We start from the raw sequence: 21,535 nt of genomic DNA, 5'->3' as shown, positions 1-21,535 counted from the left end.
CACAACCACAATAGTGAGCAAAGGCTCAGCACAGGAGAGTCTGTAACGACCACCACAACCACAACTCTGGCTCTACCTGGAGGAGGAGCTTCCGTTGTGGGGGCTGGGCCAGGGTCCAACTGCAAGAGCAGAGGTGAGCAATGGGCCTTCTAAATGTTTTGTTTGTTTGTTTTTATTTTTTGTGTAGTGGGGATTGATTTAAGAAATAATATTGGAGTCATTATTCCCTGTCCTTGAGCATACAGAATGTGACCCAGCTGGAGCTGGGCTCACAAGGACACATCAACTGGGTCCTGAGGTATAAGGACAATAGCTAAGATAATCTTGGAAAATATCGTTTAGGGAAACTTTCACATAAAGCCGATCAAACACAACACAAAAGACTTTCCACTCTTGTCTTTTTTATTAACATTTAGTGAATAGAAATTTGTTGGACCAATGAAGACCCTCCTGACTCTTGTTACTGAAACCTGTACCAATGATTGTTAAGAAAGACAATTCAAAATGTAGGATCACAGTTTCTAGCCAATCTGAAAAGGCTAAGCTTTCAATGGTTTTGCCCATTTGTAATGTTAATATATTCGATGGCTAATATATACGTGGCTCTGCCATAGCTGTGGCAGCATGGTTGTCCATTTTCCCATTCTTGCCTATTCTGTAATATTCTTTGGACTCAGGCAGACATGGCTCTAGCAGCATGCTTGTCCATTTTCCCACTTTTGTCTGTTCTGTGATATTTCCTTGGACTCGGGCAGACGTGGCTGTGGCAGCATGCTCGTCTGTTTCCCACTTTTGCCCTTTGGAATATATGCCGAATAAAACTTTCTTTTTGCTTTACTAAACTTTGTGATGCTTTTCCCCTGCAATAAGACTTAGCACACAGAAACAGAGTTCAGGAGTATAATTAAATAAAGCTAATAACAAAATTAATCTGCCACATAACTGCTGTTTTGCTGTATGGTAATTAGCCATAAATTACCTAACTTAAACCCCGACTGCCTTCGAGTCAATTCCAACTCATAGCGACCCTGGAGAACAGAGTAGAACTGCCCCATAGGGTTTCCAAGGCTGTAAACTTTCTCCAATCAGACTGCCACATCTTTCTCCTGCGGAGGGGCTGGTGGGTTTGAACCACCAACCTTTTGGTTAGTAGCCAAGTGCTTTAACCACTGTGCCACCAGGGCTGATGGCAACTGAGGGCCTTTTACATGGCCAAGCCACGTAGTTACGGCATTTCTCTTTTTGTCTTGTCAGCTCTCCAGGATCCATGATGGATCTGGGCTGAGCATTTATCTTGATGTACTGTTCAGTCACAATGGTTCAATCTTAGTTGTCCCCATGTCCCAGGGCCCTCCTTCCATCTTCCCATCACCCTCCAGGCCCACCCTTGTTCCCCCAAGCGAGGGGTCCTTGGGCAGTACACTCAGCTGCTCCCTTATCGCTGCTCTGACCTTCAGGCTGCCTTCCTCCCTCAATTCATCATGAATATCTGCGCCCCGTCCCCATGTGGCAGGCTCTGGACAGGATGCTGGCAAGAAAAGGAGAAGGAGACCAGCTGAATTGTCAGGACAAAACTGTGAAACATTTGGGCTTATGATGATGAAATATTTTGCTCTATGATCTCGCTGCATATATATTTATATTGCTCATGATCAGGATATTTTTGTATGACTCAAAAAGGGTTATTATTTTTCTTTTTTAAAAGAGAGTTGAATAAGATCTAGTCCTTGGTCTAAGGAGCCAATAGGCTGCCAAAGGAACCCAGTCTCCATGCAGCTCATTACAAGGCCCTGAGACATTGCTGGAGATGAGTCTACAAAGGCCTCGGAGGCAGACGATTGGGCAACTGCTTTTATTTGGGGAGGGGAGACAGCTCAGAGGACGTTTCAGTGAGTGGCGTCTTGAAGGATGAGAAGGAGGTTGGCAGGTAGGGAGAAATTATAATAATGGCTAACATTTAGTGAGCACTTAACGATGTGCTAGGCACTGTTCTAAGTGCTATGCATGTATTAACACGTGTAATCCTCACAGCAAAATTGTGAGGGAGGTGCTATTCTTGTCCCCATTTTATAGAGGAGGAAACGGAGGGACGGGAAGGTTGCTACTTTTCCAAAATCACATGGTTAACAAATGGCAGTGTTGGCATCTGTCGATTGTGATGTCTCTCTGAGGTGTTAACAGTCTCCAGAGGCACTCATAGTTGATAGATGGGAAGTTCTTCCTGAATGTGAGCAGAAATATGTCACACACCATGTGGAGGGGAGAGCGAGAACCAAGGGGTGTATATGGATTGAGTTTAGGTTTGGCAAAGGTGGAAAAAAATAAAGCGGCTTAAATATGCAAGGTTCTGCCCTCTCATGTAAAAGAAGTTTGAAAGGAGAGACTGCAGGGATGGTATAAATGTCTAATGAAACTGCAATCTTAATGTGTGAACTCACCTAGATTCAGGAGGAATAAGAATCAGGATCCGCACAAAGCTGGTTCCTATGAGGTAGAGTTCAGACATACCTTCACTCTCCAAATTCTTCACCATTTCTGACACCACCTGTTCTCCTCACAGTACTCTCTACTTCTCTGCTGGGTATGATAATTTGTTGCAATGGCCACACAGAACTCAAAGGCCATACTCACAGTTATGTGGTTTATTAGGGAAGATTAGGGAAATAACAGACTATAACTTGGGATCAGGATCTGGAAGTGACAGAATACAACTCAGTAGACAGCGTGCAGTTTGTCAGTCAGAACAGCTCTCTGGGCTACTATCTGTCATGCCAGCAGGCCTTTTCTCTTGGCCAAGCATGTGCCCCTCTGGGCCGTGCATGGCTGTCTGCCTTTGGCTGCTGTCGTGCTGCCTGGGGGCTTGCGTGTTTCCTGAGGTTTCTGCTTTGCTGCTGAGCCTTGCCTCGCCAGTGGGAAGACCCCTGCACAGGATCTCCTGGCCCTCTGCTGCCAGGCCCCTCTAGGCCTCTGCCCCGCTTCTACAGGTGTTAACAACTCTTTTCACTCTGCTGACAAGTGCCTGGAGGTACCACACGCTCTGCCAGCAAGGCTCCTGCCTGAAGGCCCTCAGCTCTTTCTCTCTCCATGGGCTGGCAAGCCTGTTCCACAGTTCTCACAGCCTGTATAGCTGCCGCTGACTTGCACCATCTCACGCCACCTTCAGTGTTACAGCTCTTGACCCTATTACAGCTCTTTTAGGAGGTTTCCTTCTCCTATTTCCCTCATTACCTTTTTAAACACCTCTGTTGCGTTGGCTGCTTATATAAGCAAACTCCTTATCAATCAAGGTATAGCCCTCCCAGCAAGACCACAAACTGACCAATCCCTGCAAGTCAGTCCATCCTACTGGGTGTAATTTATGTACCATATTTGCATAACAAACTGACCAATCCCTACAAGGTGTATGAAATAGACGAATAACAGGGCAGACTGCGGCCCAATCAATCATTTTTGGTAGAATTATAAACTTAGGGCAAGAAAGGCCATATATAAAGAGAAACCCATTGCACTGCAGAAGCCATCTGAAATCCAGGTTCTGTAGCTCCCCACTCTGCCACCCCTAAGGAGTGACCTCATCCTCTTGGTGCAAGAGAGCTGGTAGAGCTCCAGCCTTCACATCTATATTCCAGTCAGCAGAATGGAAGAAGGGAGGAAGAAAAGGGATTCATTTTCTCTCTTTCACTGAAACCTCCTGGAAATGTGACACAACACTTCCACTTATATTCCAATAGCCAGGACTTAGTTTCTTGGCTGTACCTAGCTGCAAGGGAGGCTGGGATAGGTAATCTTTTAGCTGGATGTATTGGTACCCTAAATAAATTGGGAGTTCTCTTACTGAGGAGAAGGTCAGGAATAGATGTCGGGACAGGCAATGAAAAGAATCTGCCACAGGGTTCCTGGCAGGAATGGTGAGAGAAGAGTTCAGAAAGGCCTCTGGGGCCAGATTGCAAAGGCTCTATTTGAGCTATGCTAAGGGCTCTGGATTTTATTCTAAAGACAATGAGAAGCCAATTAGGTTTTTGTTGCTGTTGTTCTTTTTTTAAAAATAATTTATTTTATTTATTTTTTGTTGTTGAGAATATGCAAAGCAGAATATACACCAATTCAACAATTTCTACAGTGACATTGATTACATTGATTCAGTGACATTGATTACATTCAAGTTGTGCAACCATTCTCATCTTCCTTTTCTGAATTGTTCCTCCCCCATTAACATAAACTCACTGCCCCCTAAATTTCCTATCTAGTCTTTCGAGTTGCTGTTGTCAGTTTGATCCCATATAGGTAAATCTTAAAAGAGCACAATGCTCAAGGCAGACATTCTTTACTAGTTAAACTATTGTTTGGTTTTAAGAAGACTTCAGGGATACTTTTGGTTTAAGATTTAAAGATTATCTCGGCAATAGTTTCGGAGGGTCATCCATCCTCCATGCTCCAAAAAGTCTAGATTCCATGAGAATTTGAAATTCTGTTCTGCATTTTCTGTCTTTTGATCAGGATTCTTCCATGGAATCTTTGATCAAAACATTCAGTAATGGTAGCCAGACAGAAGACATAAAGAAGAACGCAGCATCAGGATTGGTGGAAGACTTATTAACAACCTGCCATATGCAGAATAACACAACCTTGCTTGCTGAAAGCGAAGAGAACTTGAAGCACTTACTGATGAAGATCAAAGACTACAGCCTTCAGTGTGGATTGCACCTCAACATAAAGAAAACAAAAATCCTCACAACTGGACCAATAAGCAATATCATGAAAAACAGAGAAAATATTGAAGTTGTCAAGGATTTCATCTCACTTGGATCCACAATTAACGCCTATGGAAGCAGCAGTCAAGAAATCAAATGACATATTGCATTGGGCCAATCTGCTGCAAAAGACCTCTTGAAAGTGTTGAGAAGCAAAGATGTCACTTTAAGAACTAAGGTGTGCCTGACCCAAGTCATGCTATTTTCAATCGCCTCATATGCATGTGAAAATTGGACTATGAAAAAAGGAAGACTGAAGAAAAATTGATGTCTTTGAATTACAGGGTTGTCGAAGAGTATTGAATATACCATAGACTTCCAGAAGAACAGACAAATCTGTCTTGGAAGAAGTACAACCAGAGTGCTCCCGGGATGCAAGGATGGCAAGACTTCACCTCATGTACTTTGGACATGTTATCAGAGGGACCGGTCCCCGAAGAAGGACATTGTGCTTGGTGTGGTAGAGGGTCAGGGAAAAAGAGGAAGATCCTCAACGAGATGGATTGACACAGTGGCTGCAACAACGGGCTCAAACATAGCAACAGTTGTGAGGCTGGCGCAGGACCAGGCAGTGCTTTGTTCTGTTGTACATAGGGTCCCAATGAGTCAGAACCAACTTGATGGCACCTAACAACAACAGCCGGGCACCATCCAGTTCTTCTGGTCTCATAAGCCGAATAGGTTTTAACGTCAGCCAAAGATTAGACAGGCCCATAAAACAAAATGAGACTAAATTGGCACAGCAGCCCAGGGGCAAGGATGAAAAAGCAGGAGGGGACAGGAGAGCTGGTAATGGGGAACCCAAGGTCGAGAAGGGGACAGTGTTGATACGTCGTGGGGTTGGCAACCAATGTTACAAAACAATATGTGTATTAATTGTAATGAGAAATTAATTTGCTCTGTAAACCTTCAGCTAAAGTTCAATTAAAAAAAAAAGAAAAATAGGTTTTAAAACAAGTAGAGCGATAGCAATATTTTGAAGGTAATTCTGAGAACAATACGAAAACTATGGATTTCAGGAGAGACAAACTGTCTAATGTGAAGAGGCAACACTAAAGAAACAAATTTATACTAAAGTTCAAGTGACTGCTATAGAATCCTTGCCTTTTTGAATGGAAGAAAAGGATGGAAAGGCAGAAGGGCCTCAGGATGATGAAACTCAGTGTGGGAAGGTACGTATCATGGACTATGCTACCTTTAAAATTGGATTCTGCTTCTTTTGAGCTGGGATTGGACCAAAAGAAAACTGTCCAAGGCAGAGTTGCATCTGCGTTAGGCCCAGGTGGACATGTGTCTGTAGCTTAAAGGAGTTTTTTTTTTTTTTTAAATACAGTCCACCTGTTCCAGAATAACTGGGTCTATGGGGAGTGCTTGATTAAAATGGGGCCCTTCTATGGGCGCATTAGTTCAGGCTTCCTTGGGGTGGAGCCAGGGATCTGCAATGTCACATGCTCCTCTCTGGAACCACTGGCTGGGAGCACTTGAATGATCTCACCCTCTACTCTCCCAAATTTACCACCCCTGGAGGTCCTGCAGACCCCAATTAAGGAAGAATAAGTGCCCCTCCTCCTTTGCCAGGGTGACAATCAGTTGACTCATGGTAAAACTGATCCTGAATTTGCCTTAATGCATCACAAGCAACAACCCCCATGAGCTGATGATCCTTTTCCTGAACCACATACTGTCCCCACTGACATATGCCCAGCCCACCAGAAACAGCCTTGCCACATGGTCACAGTGGGAGGAGTGTGCAGGCCAAGGGAGCCCCTTAAATCTGGAGTCTGGACTCCTGCTTTGGGGAGGGGTTGGTGCTTTCCCTGCCAACCAGGAGCCTGGCCACCTTTCCTGTGGGGAAGAGGGGAGACACCCTGGGGGTGATAGGACAGGCCTGTCCAGACCTCCAATGTCAGGAGGCTCCTAGTGGGACAGGCAGAGCTTCTGGTGGGGCCTAGGCAGGGGCAGGGTTCTGTGGGCTCACTGGGTTTTCTCTCCTTCATCCTGATTCTCAGAGAGGGCTGGTGGCTGGTTTGCTTCTTGTGGGGAACATCAAGCCTTGCTACAGCAGGAAAGGGATTTTGTTGCTCTTCTGAGAGAAGAGGAGCCCCAGTGGCTCAGTGGTTAAGAGCTCAGCTGCTGTCATGAATTGAATTGGGTCCCCCAAAAATATCTGTCAACTCAGCTAGGTCATGATTCCCAGTATTGTATGATTAGGTAATCTGCTGTGATTTCCTTATGCGTTGTAAACTCTACCACTATGATGAGGTTATACTGATGAGGTTTACCAGATTAGATAGTGTCTTAATCCAATCTCTTTTGAGATATAAAAGAGAAGCGAGCAGAGACACATGGGAACCTCATACCACCAAAAAAGCAGTGCTGGGAGCACAGCATGTCCTTTGGACCTGAGGTTCCTGTGCTGAGATGCTCCCAGACCAAGGGAAGACTGATGCATCACAAGGACCTTCCTCCAGAGCCAACAGAGAGAGACTTCTGGAGCTGATGCCCTGAATTTGGACTTGTAGCTTACTGGACTGTGACAGAATAAACTTCTCCTTTAAAGCCATCCACTTGTGGTATTTCTGTTACAGCAGCACTAGATGACTAAGACAGCTGCTAACCAACATGTTGGCAGTTCAAATCCACCAGCCACTTGGAAACCCTGTGGGGCGGTTCTACTCTGTCCTATAGGGTCACTATGAGTTGGAATTGATTCAACGGCAACAGGTTTGGTTTTGGTTTTTATGAGAGAAGAAAGCAGCAACGAACCAAGGCCCTGGAGGGAGGGCAAGGTTTGCAGGAAGCCTATGGAAAAGAAACCACATCATTTTTCCCTCGGTCCCTGAGGATGGGGGCTCAGGGGCTAACAGAGGCCACAGAACACGTTGGGCTCAAGAAAACCTTGGGTGCCCTGAGCAACCCCACCAACCTCGAAATGGGCATTACTCCCACAAGAGTGTGAACTGCCCAGCCTAGGGGCTCTGCAGAGCAGACCAGTGCTGACTGACACCTGGCAAGGCGGAGGTCAAGCAGGTTTTCTTTTCTCTTGTTTATATCTCCACCTCCTGGCCCCTGCCTGGAACGTCTTCCCTTCGCAGGGTAACTTCTAAGTTTCTACTAGAACCTAAGCACAAAAGCATTGTGGCTGCATCGTGTCGGGTTCGGAGAACGTTCTGTTTGTGAGTGTGGCCCAGCATCAGTGACCCCTTGGGAGGCTGCAGGAACTCCATCAGCTCCAAGGGAAGGGGGCCAGCCTGCAGCGGCAGGAGGAACCACATCAGGCACTCAGGGGAAATCATTTTGGCTAGGACTGAGCAGGATGACAGAAACGAGGAAGACAGACATGGGGACTGTCATTTTGTGGGCACACAAATTGGTCTGTTTTATGTTTCTCTGCAACAACAAAGAAAAGAGGATTTCATCGCTGGGACATTCACTTCTCCGTATGATCAAGACATTGACTTGAGAATCAGAGAGGGTTCTTCATGACAGTCACACTCAGCCATTGCCCGTCACAGGGCACAGCCTCGACCCGTGCGGCGGGAGATGATTCAAGATGGCAAGAGGGGGGCTGCATGCTCAGCATGGAGCCCCCTGCAGCCTTGCAGTCACGGAGTCACGGAGACTTGACTGTCTGGGTTTATATCCAGGTGACCTTGGATCTGTCACTTAACCTCTCTGTGCCTCAGTTTTCTTGTCTGTAAAATGGGAGTCTAACAGTACTGACATCATAGAATTGTTAGAAGAATTACATGGGTCAAAAATATATGGACAATGCTTGGCACATGGTATTTGTTATGGATTGAAGTGTGTGCACCAAAAATATGAGTTGTAAGTCCTAACCCCTATACCTGTGGTAGAGCCCTGGTTGCGTAGTGGTTAAGAGTTTGGCTGCTAACCAAAAGGTCAGCAGTTCGAATCCACCAGCTGCTCCTCAGACACCCTATGGGGCAGTTCTACTCTGTCCTATAGGGTTGCTATGAGTCAGAATCGCCTCAACGGCAATGGGTTTGGTTTTTACCTGTGGTTATAATCCTATTTGGGAATGGGTTTTCTATGTCATGTTAATGAGGTGTGTCTTAAGTCAATCTCTTTGGAAATATAAAAAGAACAGATTGAGCAAGCAACCAAACGAGGAAGCACAGCTGGGCGGAAGACTGATGCTTCTAAAGACACGGGAGAAGCAAAGCTTGTATGTGTGCGTGTGTGTGGGCACGTGTGTGTGTGTGTGCGTGTGTGTGTGCACGCGTGTGTATGTGCGTGTGTTGAGAATTGAGGGCTGTAAATAAAAAAAACTTCCAGATTCCCATAAAGAAAGGAGACAAGATAAGTAAAACCAACACATTGCTACAAGAAAACGCAAAGGGGACATTTTGCCTTGGACCAATGAGGTGCCTTCTGTCAGCTCTCCACCGCCACCACGTCCTCAGCTCCACGCACAGGCCGTGGGCCCAGGGAGGGCTGAGTGGGGCCGGGAGGAAGGGTGGCTTGGAGGCGGGTGGGAAGCAGCTCAGCCTAGTTGCTGTGGGGTGAATCATGTCTCCATGTGATCGGTGCAGTTCACACTTTGTAAGGGAACAGGGAGCAGCCGGAGCCTGACTTTTCCAAATATACCAGGCAAGACAAACAGCCGCCAGGCTCCGAGCTGAGATTCTGGATGGGAGGCTGGGCAAGCCCTTGGAGTCCACATTTGTCGCAGTGTCTCAGACTGCGGGAGAGGGGGTGCTGCGACTCCTGGTGGGGCTTCAGTCCAGGGCCCACAGACCTCCATTCTGGGGAAAATACCTGTAGGAACTCTGGGCTAAGCTGTACAAACAGGCGGCTTCGGTGGCTGGAGGGGCCACGCAGACTCTCTTTTCCTGTTGCCCTCAGCCCTCCCAGGGCTGCCTGGCACACAGAACCTGTGTCCTCCAAGCTTCCAGGAAGGGGCACTATCTATGACCTCTCCCCAGGGACTAAGAGGCTGTCCCCCAATTCTACAGCCTCCTGGAAACGTCACACCTGAAAGCCACACGGTGGGCAGCTGAGTCTTGGTTTCCCTTGGCAGGAAGCTGAGGTCTCTGGAGGCGCAGGGAACCCCCTAGTGGACACACCTAGAAGTGTCCTGCAGGACGGGGCGTGGTGGGCGGAGCCACTGACGGACAGTGTGTCTGTGGAAAGGTCCCTGTCTCTCCTTGGCATCAGTTTCCAGCTCTGGATCGCTGGAGGTGGAGGTGCGAGGCCAGGCTGAGGCCCCTTCCGGCTCTGATCTGCCAGGATTCATTCTCCTGTGGACCTCGTGGGCTGGAGGTGCCGAGAGCTGGGGGAGGGCAGTGGCAGTCTCCATGGAGTAGGTGGGGCTGTCATCTGCCCCTTACTTGGGATATGGGGTCAAGCAGCCAGAGCTGCCGGCAGACTGCAGTCAGTGCCTGCTGAAAGGCACAGAGAGCTTTCAGGGAGTCGGGCTTGATTAGCTGCTCAAATGCTGGGGAGGAGAGCCAGCAAGAATCCGAAGAAATGCATGCTTTAGGATGTGGCCGATGCCCACATCGGGCAGGCACACACTCCGCGCACCCCACCACCCTGGCTGCCCAGCCTGGCTCTGGGAGTGGGCTCCGGTCCTGGGCTGTGACAGATAATCCACCCCCAGGCCTGCCAGAATTCCTTGTAACCAGATTCCCAGCTGTCAGCAACTTTGCTAATGACCAATGCCTGAAGAAAGAGCAGAGTCCTGGCAAAGATTTTAGCTCAGATCCCCGGGCTCGCAGCAGCCACACAGGGGTGCTGCCTCCTGGGACCAGGAGGAGGTGTGGGAGGCCAGCACAGGAGGCAGAGGTGGAGTGGGTATATCCTGGGGTGTGCATGTGATGCACACTCAAGACATGTGCCAGGACCGCAACCTCCCCCTGCATCCCTTGTCCTTCTCAGGGAGCCCCATCCAAGGGTCCCCAGGGGCTCGGGAAGGACTAAACAGTCTCCAAGGAGCTGGCATCTGCAGCCTTCGAGCGGCTGCCTGGGTGGGGTACATACATGGCATTCATCCAAAATGGGCGTAGCTCCCTGCACCCCACCAATATCTCTGCGCCAGAAAACAGGGAGGCAGCATCATGGAGTGATATGATTGTGGGCTTTGGGGTCTGCGGGATTGGGTTCAAATCTGCATCTGTCCTGCATCAGAGAGGGCTTCCCTGACCAGCAGGCCCAGGTACTTCCTAAATGCCTTTCTAATTTTCTTCCTAGAAAGTATCATTTGTTTATACATTTCCTGCCTGTCTCCTGGACCCCAGAGGGAGGCTGTTGCTGTTGTTGGGTGCCATTGAGTCGATTCTGACCCACAGAAACCCTGTAGGACCCACAGCAACTTTCCTAGGCGTAATCTTTACTGGAGCAGATCACCAGGTCTTTCTCCTGTGGAGCTGCTGGGTGGGTTCAAACCACTGACCTTTCAGTTAACAGCTGAATGCTTAACTGTTGTGCCACCAGGGCTCCTTAGTGGGATGCTAGGTTCGGAGAATAGAGTGGTAATCGAGCCTGGAAAGAGTCCCTGCCCTCATGGAGCTTACAGTCCTGGAAGGCGAACAGATGAGGAAAGATGGCAATAAGGGCGGGGATGGGGGAAATACAGGTACCTCACAGTGACTCAGCAAATAAAAATATTGCATGGGACGTACTGATAGTGAAAAAGCATTCCCTGTTTATCTGCAGCTCAAATGCGACTGGGCCCTCTGTGTTGTATCGGGCAACCCTAGCACAAAGGAGCCTCTAGAAGGCCAGAGGCAGTTCTAGGATGTCAGAGCACTTCCTGGAGGCGAGGCCACTGCCTACCTGAAAGAAGGAATGAGCCAGAGTGTGTGTGTGTTGGGGGGGGCGGGGGGAGGAAGGGGGCTGGAGGCATGAGCGGGGACAGGTCACTAAAGGTCTTCTGGGCATGTTCAGGGGTCTGGGACTTTATCCCAAAAGCCACAGAGGGTCACTGAAGGCTTTGAAACAGGGAACAACAACGTGAAAATATTTGCATCTTAAATGGTTCTTTTGGCTGCTGTGTGGCGAATGGATTTGGAGGCAAGACTGGAAGCCGAGCAGTCACTAAGAGGCTGCTGATGGGCTTCAGGAGCCCTGGTGGTGCAGTGGTTAAGAGCTATAGCTATTGCTGCTAACCAAAAGGTTGGCAGTTTGAATCCACCAGCTCCTTGGAAACTCTACGGGGCAGTTCTACTCTGTCCTTTAGGGTCGCTATGAGTCGGAATCAGCTCGACGGTTTGGTTTTTGGTGTTTTGGTGGGGTTCAGGTGAGAGATGACGGTGGTTTGGACAAGAGAGGAGGTAGCAGAGGAGAGGAGTTGATAGATTCAAGAGATCTTCAGGAAATAGAATCAATAGGATTTAGTGACTGATTAAGAGTGAAGGCCAGTGAAAAAGGAAGGATGCACCCCAGGTTCCTGGTTTGAGCAACTGGTGGATGGGGGTGCCATTCACTGAGGTGAGGAAGATCACAGGAGGGGAAAGAGGAGGAAGAGAGAGGAGGAGGAGGAGGGAAAGGAGGATATTTGTTGGAAGAGGGAAAGGGGAGGACGATGAGTTTCATTTTGGATAGATTGAGCTTAGGGTGCTGTGACGGTTAAGGCTGTGTGTCAACTTGGCTGGGCCATGATTCTCAGTGATTTGGCAGTTACGATGTAGTTTGGCAGCTATGTAATGATGTAATCATCTCCATAATGAGATCTGATACAATGTAATCACCTCCATGATGAGATCTGCTATGAGCAGCCAATCAGTTGAAAGGGAGTTTCTTTGGGGTATGGTCTGCATCCAATATATTCGGACTTTCTGGCAAGGCTCGCTCTGGATCCTGCATCTGGCCTCCGGGTCTTGGGACTTGAGCTAGCAGCTCACCTGCCAATCTTGGGATTTGTCAGCCTCCACAGCCTGTGAGCCAAAGGCCTGCCATATTACCTGCCGATCTTGGGTTCACGCCAGCGCCTGCAGCTACATGCATCTGAAGCCTCCAGCCTGAACCACGGACTGGAACTTTGCAGCCTCTATAACCATGTGAGCCATTTCCTTCATATAAATCTCTCTCTCTCTGTGTGTGTGTGTGTGTGTGTGTGTGTGTGTGTGTTTGCTTTCTAGAGAACTCAACCTAAGACAAGTGCTTATGGGAGACCCAAATGGAGACGTAGAGTAGGGCTCTGAAATAGATGCAGGCTTAGGGCAGAGGCTTGGTCATCTGTGTGGAGATGGAATTGAAACCAGGGCAGTCATATTCCTCCCTCCAGCTCCTGCTTCAGATGCCTGCAGGGGCCTGGCTGGGCAGGGACAGACAGCATTGGAGCCTGAGTGCCATCCTGACCTTAGCACTTGATCCAAAGAGGGCAGCCCTCCCTGGTTCTGGCCAATGCTCGACATGTGGGAATGTGGCCTCCTGCTGTCTCAACAAAAAAAACCCAACCAACAATGTGAGTCAAACAGAACATGTCTGTGGGTCATCTCTACTCTGAGGACCACTGGTTGGGACCTCTGGTTTGAAGTGAGAAGAGGAGCAAGGACAGAACTTTCCTGTTCTTCAAAATTGTTCCACAAGCCCCCACCTCAGAAGCAGCCAGGAGACTTGTCTAACACTGTGGACCCCAAGCTCCATGTCCAGAGATTCATACTCAGTAGGTCTGGGGTGGAGCCTAGGAACCTGATTTCTAAGAAGCACCATGGGTGTGATTCTTGATGCACACACAAGTTTGAGAACCTCTGAGATGGGATAGAGATAGGCAGAGGAGACTGAGAAGTATTGGCCAGGGAGGTTGGAGAAAACCAAAAGAGCAGGCTAGCAAGAATAAGATCACTTCAAAAAAGATGGCTGGCTAGGTGTCGAGTGCTGATGGGAAAGAAAGATTTGCTTCCTGGGAAGGATTCCAAGACCCCTTTTCATTCTCTCTCAACATGATTTTGCCCCTCCCCAAGGAAGAGGAATTTTGATCTTAATGCTCAGTGTCGAGATTCTGATTGAGCTAATTTGCTAGTGAGTGAAGTCAGTGGGCATTAAGAAGTTGGCTAACGTGGGTGTGGCTCTCTCTTCTGTCTCTTCCACCCATGCAGCCCTAAGTGGTAAGCAAAGCTGCATCTATTCTTTCTCCTCGAATGCTCGCTTATCCTTCTAGCCACAACCTAGGCCAGCTTGGTGCCCACCATGGCAGCACACACTCTCAATCTGATTATTTCTTTCCTGGAACTGATGGTGTGTTGAGTCAGGCTTTATCCATATTACAATGGCAAAATCTAAGTGCTGAAATGAAGAAGAGTGGGATGGGGTGAGGTGGGGGGTGAGCAGACCTCACAATTTCCTATGTTATAAGCCACTACGTCTCACTAGTAGAGGAAGCAGAAATGTTCTAGTGGTTCTGCCCAGTTTACCAGAACTCTATCCTGGGGCTCAAGCCACAGTTAACCATGACACAGTTGGTTTGCCATTGTTTCTTTTGCTTACACCTTCATTAGGATGCATGGAGGAGAAGCGAGAGTTCTGGGCTAGGACTGGGTATTGTTGGGTCCCCCAGCCTACTCCAAAATCATACCATTATTTCTAACTCACAGCAGGATTGCACTCCAATCTCACCAGAAGACAAGGACTAAAAAGTGTATACTAGATTCATAACAAGCGGGTCTCCAGTGACCTTGGCTAGAGCAGGCATAGTAGGAAGAGCCAGACTGTAGTGATAAGACAGTAGGACGGGAAGAAACAGAGAAGTGCTTATAGCCAACTCTTTCAGAGAACAGGAGGAGCGAGGGTGGAAGCTAGGGGAGGGCATGGGGTCAAGGCCAAGATGAGGAGGTACTCAATGGGGAAAGACCTGTCAAAGAGGAAGTACAGAGAGAGGGGGTCAGATTAATAGAGTCGAGGTCCCTGGAGTGGGGGGGGGGGGGGAGGAATGGAAACATCTGGAGCATGGAGGAGGCTTTGGCTTTGATAAAGGGTCACCCCTTCCATTGTAACAGGAGGAAAAGGATGAGCCCAGTACAGGCTAGTCGATAGATTTGATGGCAGAAAATGGAAGAAATTGCTGTTTGATGGCTCTGTTATCTCTGTGAAATTGGGGGTGATATCCTGGGCTGAGAGTGAGTCAGAGGTTTTAGAAGGAAAGGGAGAGATAAAGCATGGGACTCATGGACAGTGTGCTGGGTGGGCAGCCCCAAGTATGAGAGGCAGAGGGCAGCGTTTGGACTGACCCCAGCTTGGAGGTTTACCAGGAGGATGAAATGGGACAGCAGTGAGCAAAGAGGTTGAAGTTAATAGTGAGAAAACATGGTGGAACAGGAGACCATGGAGTCTGGCAGGAGGGGGCTGATGGAAAAGGTTGAGGGGTCATGGAGACGGGGGAACAGGTAGAGACAGAGGAACAGGGTAAGAGAGCTGGAAACATCAGAAAAGCCACGGGATGGGTGGGGACAGAGGGCAGGGCAGCAGCTAGTTCCAGCTGTGTCATACTGTGTCCCTGGCCTAAGTCATATGCCCTCTCAGGACCTCAGTTTCCTCTGCACAGTCAGAACGCTGGCAGAGGACGGTCCCTGAAACCCGCTCTGGTGCATGAGTCTATGTGGTGAGCTGACGTGGGAGGATGCAACCCAGAACAAAAGGAACTCTCTAAGGTCTAATCAGATAACTGGGCACACCTGGCCCTAGCAGGTACTACCTGGCAACAATCAGGAGTGAGGGTGAAGTGTGGAAGACATGGCGAGACTCAAGGAGGACATGAGCCTGAGTGACGGGCTCTGACAGCAGGTGCCTGGGTCTCTGCTCAGAACCCGGGTGGGGTCACAGGCTAGGGCGGCAGTAGATTGAGTTGAGCTTGGAGTTTTAAGCCTGGGTAGCACCACCGGGGAGCCCTGGTGGCACAGTGGTTAAGAACTCGGCTGCTAACCGAAAGGTTGGCAGTTCTAATCCACCAGCCACTCCTTGGAAACCCTATGGGGCAGTTCTGCTCTGTCCTGTAGGGTCCCTATGAGTTGGAATTGACTCGACGGCAATGGGTTTGGTTTTTTTTGGTTAGCACCATCGGGTTCACAGCCACCTTTCACACGCACTAGGAAGCAGCACATGGTAGACTCTCAACCCAATAATTCATTTACCTATTTGTTGACTGTGTTTTATAGAAAACAAGCAAGGAAAGATCACAGGAAGGAAGGAAGAAAAGCATTGGAAACAAGAGAGGAAAGAAAACAACAGGGAAAATCCGCCCGTGTCCCCGCCATCTTTCATTTTCCTCCTGGGTGGGTTAACACAATCCCTGACGGGGAAAGCTGTCACCAACAGATCAATATTGTTCAAAGTGTGTTTGAGAAGCCTTAACCCTGAAGATGTTTCAAGGACAAAGGTCAGAAATAGGTTTGGGAAATACTGAATTAACATCCCCCTCCTGGAGATTCACCACTACGTTTTTCAAAATCGGAAAAGTTTAGCAGGAGAGAAAACTTTAACTTTTTAAACCGGAGACTCCTCCCTAAGACACTCATACCTCCATCACCACTCAGAACTAGTCTATGGATTTCATTTTAACATACGTGGGATTAAATTAACAAACCACCCCCGTAGAACAGAACTATCAGCACAAGCACAATCAACTAGTTGTGGTTGCTGATGGACATTATCCAGCTTATGCATCTCTCGGTTATCTATTTGGTATGTCCACAATTGGTGTCATCTGAACAGCTACCTCTTGGAGAAGACTTTAAGCCTGTTAAAGAGTGAGAATAATCCATGACACAAATAGAAGCATTTTAAATCTGTGAGAAAAACCACAGTCCAAGAATCAAGTTAACTCAGTTCCACAGTGTACTGAACATGCTGCAGTCAAGAATTCTCTAGTCCAGACACGGCCTTATAAGGTGGTCTGACATTTTCTCAAGGCCCAGGCCACCCGCTAAAAATATCCAGAGACGGAATAAGAGTGGGACCTGACCTCCCTGAACGTTTCAAATATTAACAAGCAGGCTCTCCATTAACTAGGAGGGCTAACACCTGCTTTATGACCCAGCTGCAAAAGTTTCTGGTATTTCAAAACCAAGTAGTCCGCAGGGTCCGCGATGGGGGAGGGCTCTGCAGCGGGTAAAAAGAGATCAAGCCGCAAAGCACCACCCAAGCTCCTCTCTTTGCATTAGTGTTATGTCCTGTACGCTTCCACAATGTGATTTAAAATCTGATTGCCTTTGTTTTATGAGGAGAATAAAGATTCTTCACTAATTTTCATTAATGTGCCTTTCTGCCCCTTCCGAGTTCTTGGACTGAAGCTATTTTCCAGATTTCTTTTACGCCCAGTGCCCCGGATCGATTGCGAGGTGCTGCCCCCTAGCGGGGCAGCCCAGCTACGACAACACAAAGGGGGAAATGGCGTTCGCGGCGTCAACCAAGCGCAGCAGCTGTAAACGCATCTGGATCGCATGCACAGAAAGCTGGAGAGAGATGGAGAAACACTGCCGTGGTAATGAGGCCATGCTCTGTAATTAGGGCGCAGAAAACACAATTTTCCATCAGAAAAAGATTTACGAAATGGATACAAGGTGCTTAAGTCCACAGCCTCTCACTCCCATTTTAATTCTTGCTAATCTAATGTGAGGCTTTTAGGGTGAATTGCCTTTTGTGGGAATATAGGATAATTTTGGTAATGAAACCTGCCCTTATGACATTAAGGTATCGCTCTCAATTTGGGAAAAAAAAAATAATCTCTCACATGTTTAAAAGAACTTGTTGGTCAAAAACCACACAGCTCCCTCTTCTGATTCTCACTTGTAGGCCAAAACCCAAACCCACTGCCATCGAGTCGCTCCCGACTCATAGTGACGCCATAAGACGGAGTACAGCTGCCCTATAGAGTTTCCAAGGCTGTAAATCCTTACAGAAGCAGACTGCCACATCTTTCTCCGGCGGAGCGGCTGGTGGGTTCGAACTGCTGACTTTCTGGTTAGCAGCCAAGCGCTTTAACCATTGAGCCGCCAGGGCTCCTTCAATTGTAGGTATGGCTATTTTTGTTAATAGTTGCTTAGAACAGTTTCTTCACCACTAAACTGTATGACAATGAACTAGGCTATTTGTGAGGCTGGCATTTTTTTTTTTTTTTTTTCCTTTTTAATAAGATGAGGAATTGCAAAGCTAGTCTTCATTCTTGTTAAAGGGAATAGAACAACACAGCAGTATTTTTGGAATGCTGTGTGTAACAGTAGGTCTCTTAATTGTACCAATGGTAATTCCTTCAGGCTAGGGCTTATGTTAACATAATACACGTAATTGCCACAAAATATGACAATGACAAATTAGAAAGCCCCATTTCTCATTACCATCTAAGATTATAAAGGCTTTATTTGCTGGGCAGCCTCCACTATTAACTGAACCATGTGTTCTGCAGTTTCAGTCGAAATCTCTTTCTTTTTTCATAAATGAGAAGCCTGTCTCTGAAGCAGTGGATTCTGCATGAGGAGAGGCATTCTTACCTCTGTGTGGGTTACTTACCTCTAAGCCGTGATCAGATGGCATTTGGAAAGAAAATGTTCCCCTTTGGAATTTTCTTTTAGGTTTTTTCCCCCCCTAAACTCTATTATGAAAAAGTTTAAATAAACAGAAAACTCAAAGAGAATCGTACAGTGATCAACCATATCCCCACACCTAACAAAATTCTTAACATTTTGTCACATTTGTCTTCTCTCTCTCTGAACCATTAGAAAGTAGGTGAAGACCACACTCGTGACAACAGTGGCAACAGTTTCTGAGAAAGACCCAGGTGGGGGGAGGGGTGGCCAGGAAGGGGGGCGTATGACTTCTAGAGGCACTGTGAGAGGGGGATCAACTGCACCTTCATTCTGAGGTGAGCAAATTGGGGATCTACAGCTAAAAGGCCAGAAGTGGCCCAGCCGAATATCCTAAGTCAGCGTCCTTCCATTACTTCTTACTGTGAACTTTAGAGCGAGTAAAGCAGTTCCTAGGATTGTTCTATATTTGGGGGGCATTTTCAGGATGAGGTACCTGAACTTCACCAAATCTCATTTTAATACAAGATGAATATTTCTGGGCAACAGTATATCCCCTTTCAACTTATATTAGAAAACTAAGACTTAAACCTTTTTATATAAAATATCCGTTTGCTGTATAATACCGTCTACTTTTATCACACTAAAAATGAGAAATCAAGTGCCGTGGAAATGAAATAATTTATGGCACTATTCCTTACTGTTCATAAATTTAATCATAAAAGGAACTATAAAAAATAGCACCCTGTGAGTAAATATATATTAAAAATCTGTCTCTTTTTCCCATAAGTGCAGAACCATTATGAATAGCAAAAATAGATTTTAAACATCCCAGAAAGAGCTGAATCCATAAGAGAACTGGAACTCTTCCATATTCCTGCATGTCACATTTAGGCTGATACCATGTGGAAAATCACTAGACTCACTCAGTATTTCAAATCCAGGCAGAGCACATACCAGTTTATTCTGAAATGCAACACAGATCAGTATTTTATGAATACAGCTTATTACTACATTAACAGTATTAGGAAAAAACAGCTTCCGAATGCATGCATAGAAAGTTAAGCATAATCTTTGAACTCCTTATTTCTAAATATACAAAAAATACATTTAAATTATATAATTTTAGTGAATCAAAGACTTATAAAATTACAGTTTTGGTTTTCACAACATAGAAAAAATACAAAAATGACTATATATATGGTCATATAATTTTTTCACCCAAATTTCAAAAGAGCAGTAGGTACTGAATTTGATGTTTTATAATGTTTTATCTGAAACCCAGAATTGAAAATAATTTGCAGGTTGGACCACATCAATGCCAACCTTTTATTATAAACAAATAACCAGAAAAAAAAAAAAAGAAAACAAGTGAAAAATCAGGGTGCGATCTCTTCATCCACACCTTTTAAAGTTTTCCTATTGGAAGTTCTCTCCCCAGCAACCTTTTTGTCTGGGAGGACAGTACTTCATTCCACGATTAACCCTCTATGGTGCCTCTGATAACGGTCAGTCCATGTTAAATGCATGATCCCAACCTTAGCAAACAGAACACAGCACGACGCAGATTAGCAGCTAGTGTCTACGAAGCACTACTGTGTCCCTCAAAGGATTCCCTCTGCCAAAAGAAGGCCCCCTGTGGGGGGAAATGAAACCCACAGTCAAGTGGGTAGCTGTGAAGATGATGCCTTTGACTATGCCCTGCAATGAAACTGCTAAGTCTGACAAAATACTCACCAAAACATCACATTCCTCATTAACACTTTATAAGAGATGTGACATTTGGTGGGGCTGGATGTTCTCTGTTTATAAAAGAACACCACCACTTCCCAGGAGAAATTAATTCATCTTAGGGAGAGAAACCAGTTATTGCGAGAGGTTACTGAAGGACACAGTGACATGCCTTACTTATCTGCCAGAAGTATTTTAAATGTTGACGTACAAAATACACATGAGGGTTGAGACCCTTTTCGAAGAAGGGAGTTGTCCACTCTGTTCTTGTTGCCAAAGCTCAATTTGACACAACACCCCTGTTTGCAACAGGTTCTTTTTCATAAACAGGGACAAACTGTAATGCAGGTTGAATAAAACCCCAGTCTCGGCAATCCTGGAAAACCTACATGTTTTGTCCCTTCTTCTACAACGATCTCAAAAAAATTGAAAAAATTTTTAACCAAAGTAATAAGGCTGATACAACCCAAATTTGTTCTATTTTACAGTAGAAATACATTTTGGAAGAATAAAAAGAGAAAAAGCATGAAAAACTATCTTCCCCCCATCTTTTGTCTATCAAGTACAAGAACAGATTCTCATCCCACCACACCCAACTTAAGAACTCTAAATTTAAGAAGCAGAATTTTAATGTGCACTTCAAAAATAATTGATTACACACCTGCCTGCATTACATTTTAGGCTGCATATTTCCTCCTCATTTTCACCTTAATTTTCAAGTTTCTATGAAATAAACATTTGAAAAATTAGTTTCCCATCACGGCACTCCTCTGCTATTAGCAATTATATTTCAAAATAACTACTCAGTAAGCAAGACTTATACAGTTTTAAAGATCGACCAAGAAAAAGCACCTGAACAAAGCCTTCACAAAGAAGAACACACATTTAAAATCTAATGCAAATCTAAACTTGGGCTTTACATTTTCATACAACTCTTTCTTGAAGGGTTGTCAAAGCACAGGTGAGCAGTTAAATGGCAGAAGATAGGACGTTAATTAGACAATGTCCATACAGCCAAGATATTCCTTGGCTGGCCCAGCAAGCACAGATGCTGTGGCTAACTCAAGGCTGCCCACCTTGAACATTTCACCGCTTTTGGACTTAAAATAACTTGATGGGAATTAAAATAGGATCACAATTAGGAAAAGTATCCAAATAGAAGAGTTGAATGAAAATTTAAAAATAAAATAAGTATAAACCTATTCCTGGATGCTCTTCTGGACTAGATTTCTAAAGCAACACCTTCTATGTGCTTTCAATAACAGATTCCCTGCTCTTCTGTGACTAGGTTGGTTTCAGGTCTATAAATCAGAACAGCTATAGGCAAATACATTACTTACAGGTGTTCTGAGACTCGTACTGGGAAAGGTACTGTCATTTAGTAGCTATTGATCGTTCTTTTTCTGAGAACTGTCATTGTATTAAAATATGATGAGGCTGAGCCACAGATAAGGTAGGTTCTTTACAGTGTGCACACACTTATTAAATTCGAGCACGTCCTTAGTGGCAGGCAGTGATGACTCAATTGAAGACAAACAAAAGGGTTCGATAGTTGTTTTCCGATTACGGGCA

This window comes from Trichechus manatus, unplaced genomic scaffold (genome assembly GCF_000243295.1).
Source record: "Trichechus manatus latirostris isolate Lorelei unplaced genomic scaffold, TriManLat1.0 scaffold00026, whole genome shotgun sequence".
NCBI lineage: Eukaryota > Metazoa > Chordata > Mammalia > Sirenia > Trichechidae > Trichechus > Trichechus manatus.
The sequence above is the reverse complement of the archived record's forward strand: the minus strand, read 5'-3'. Positions refer to the sequence as shown.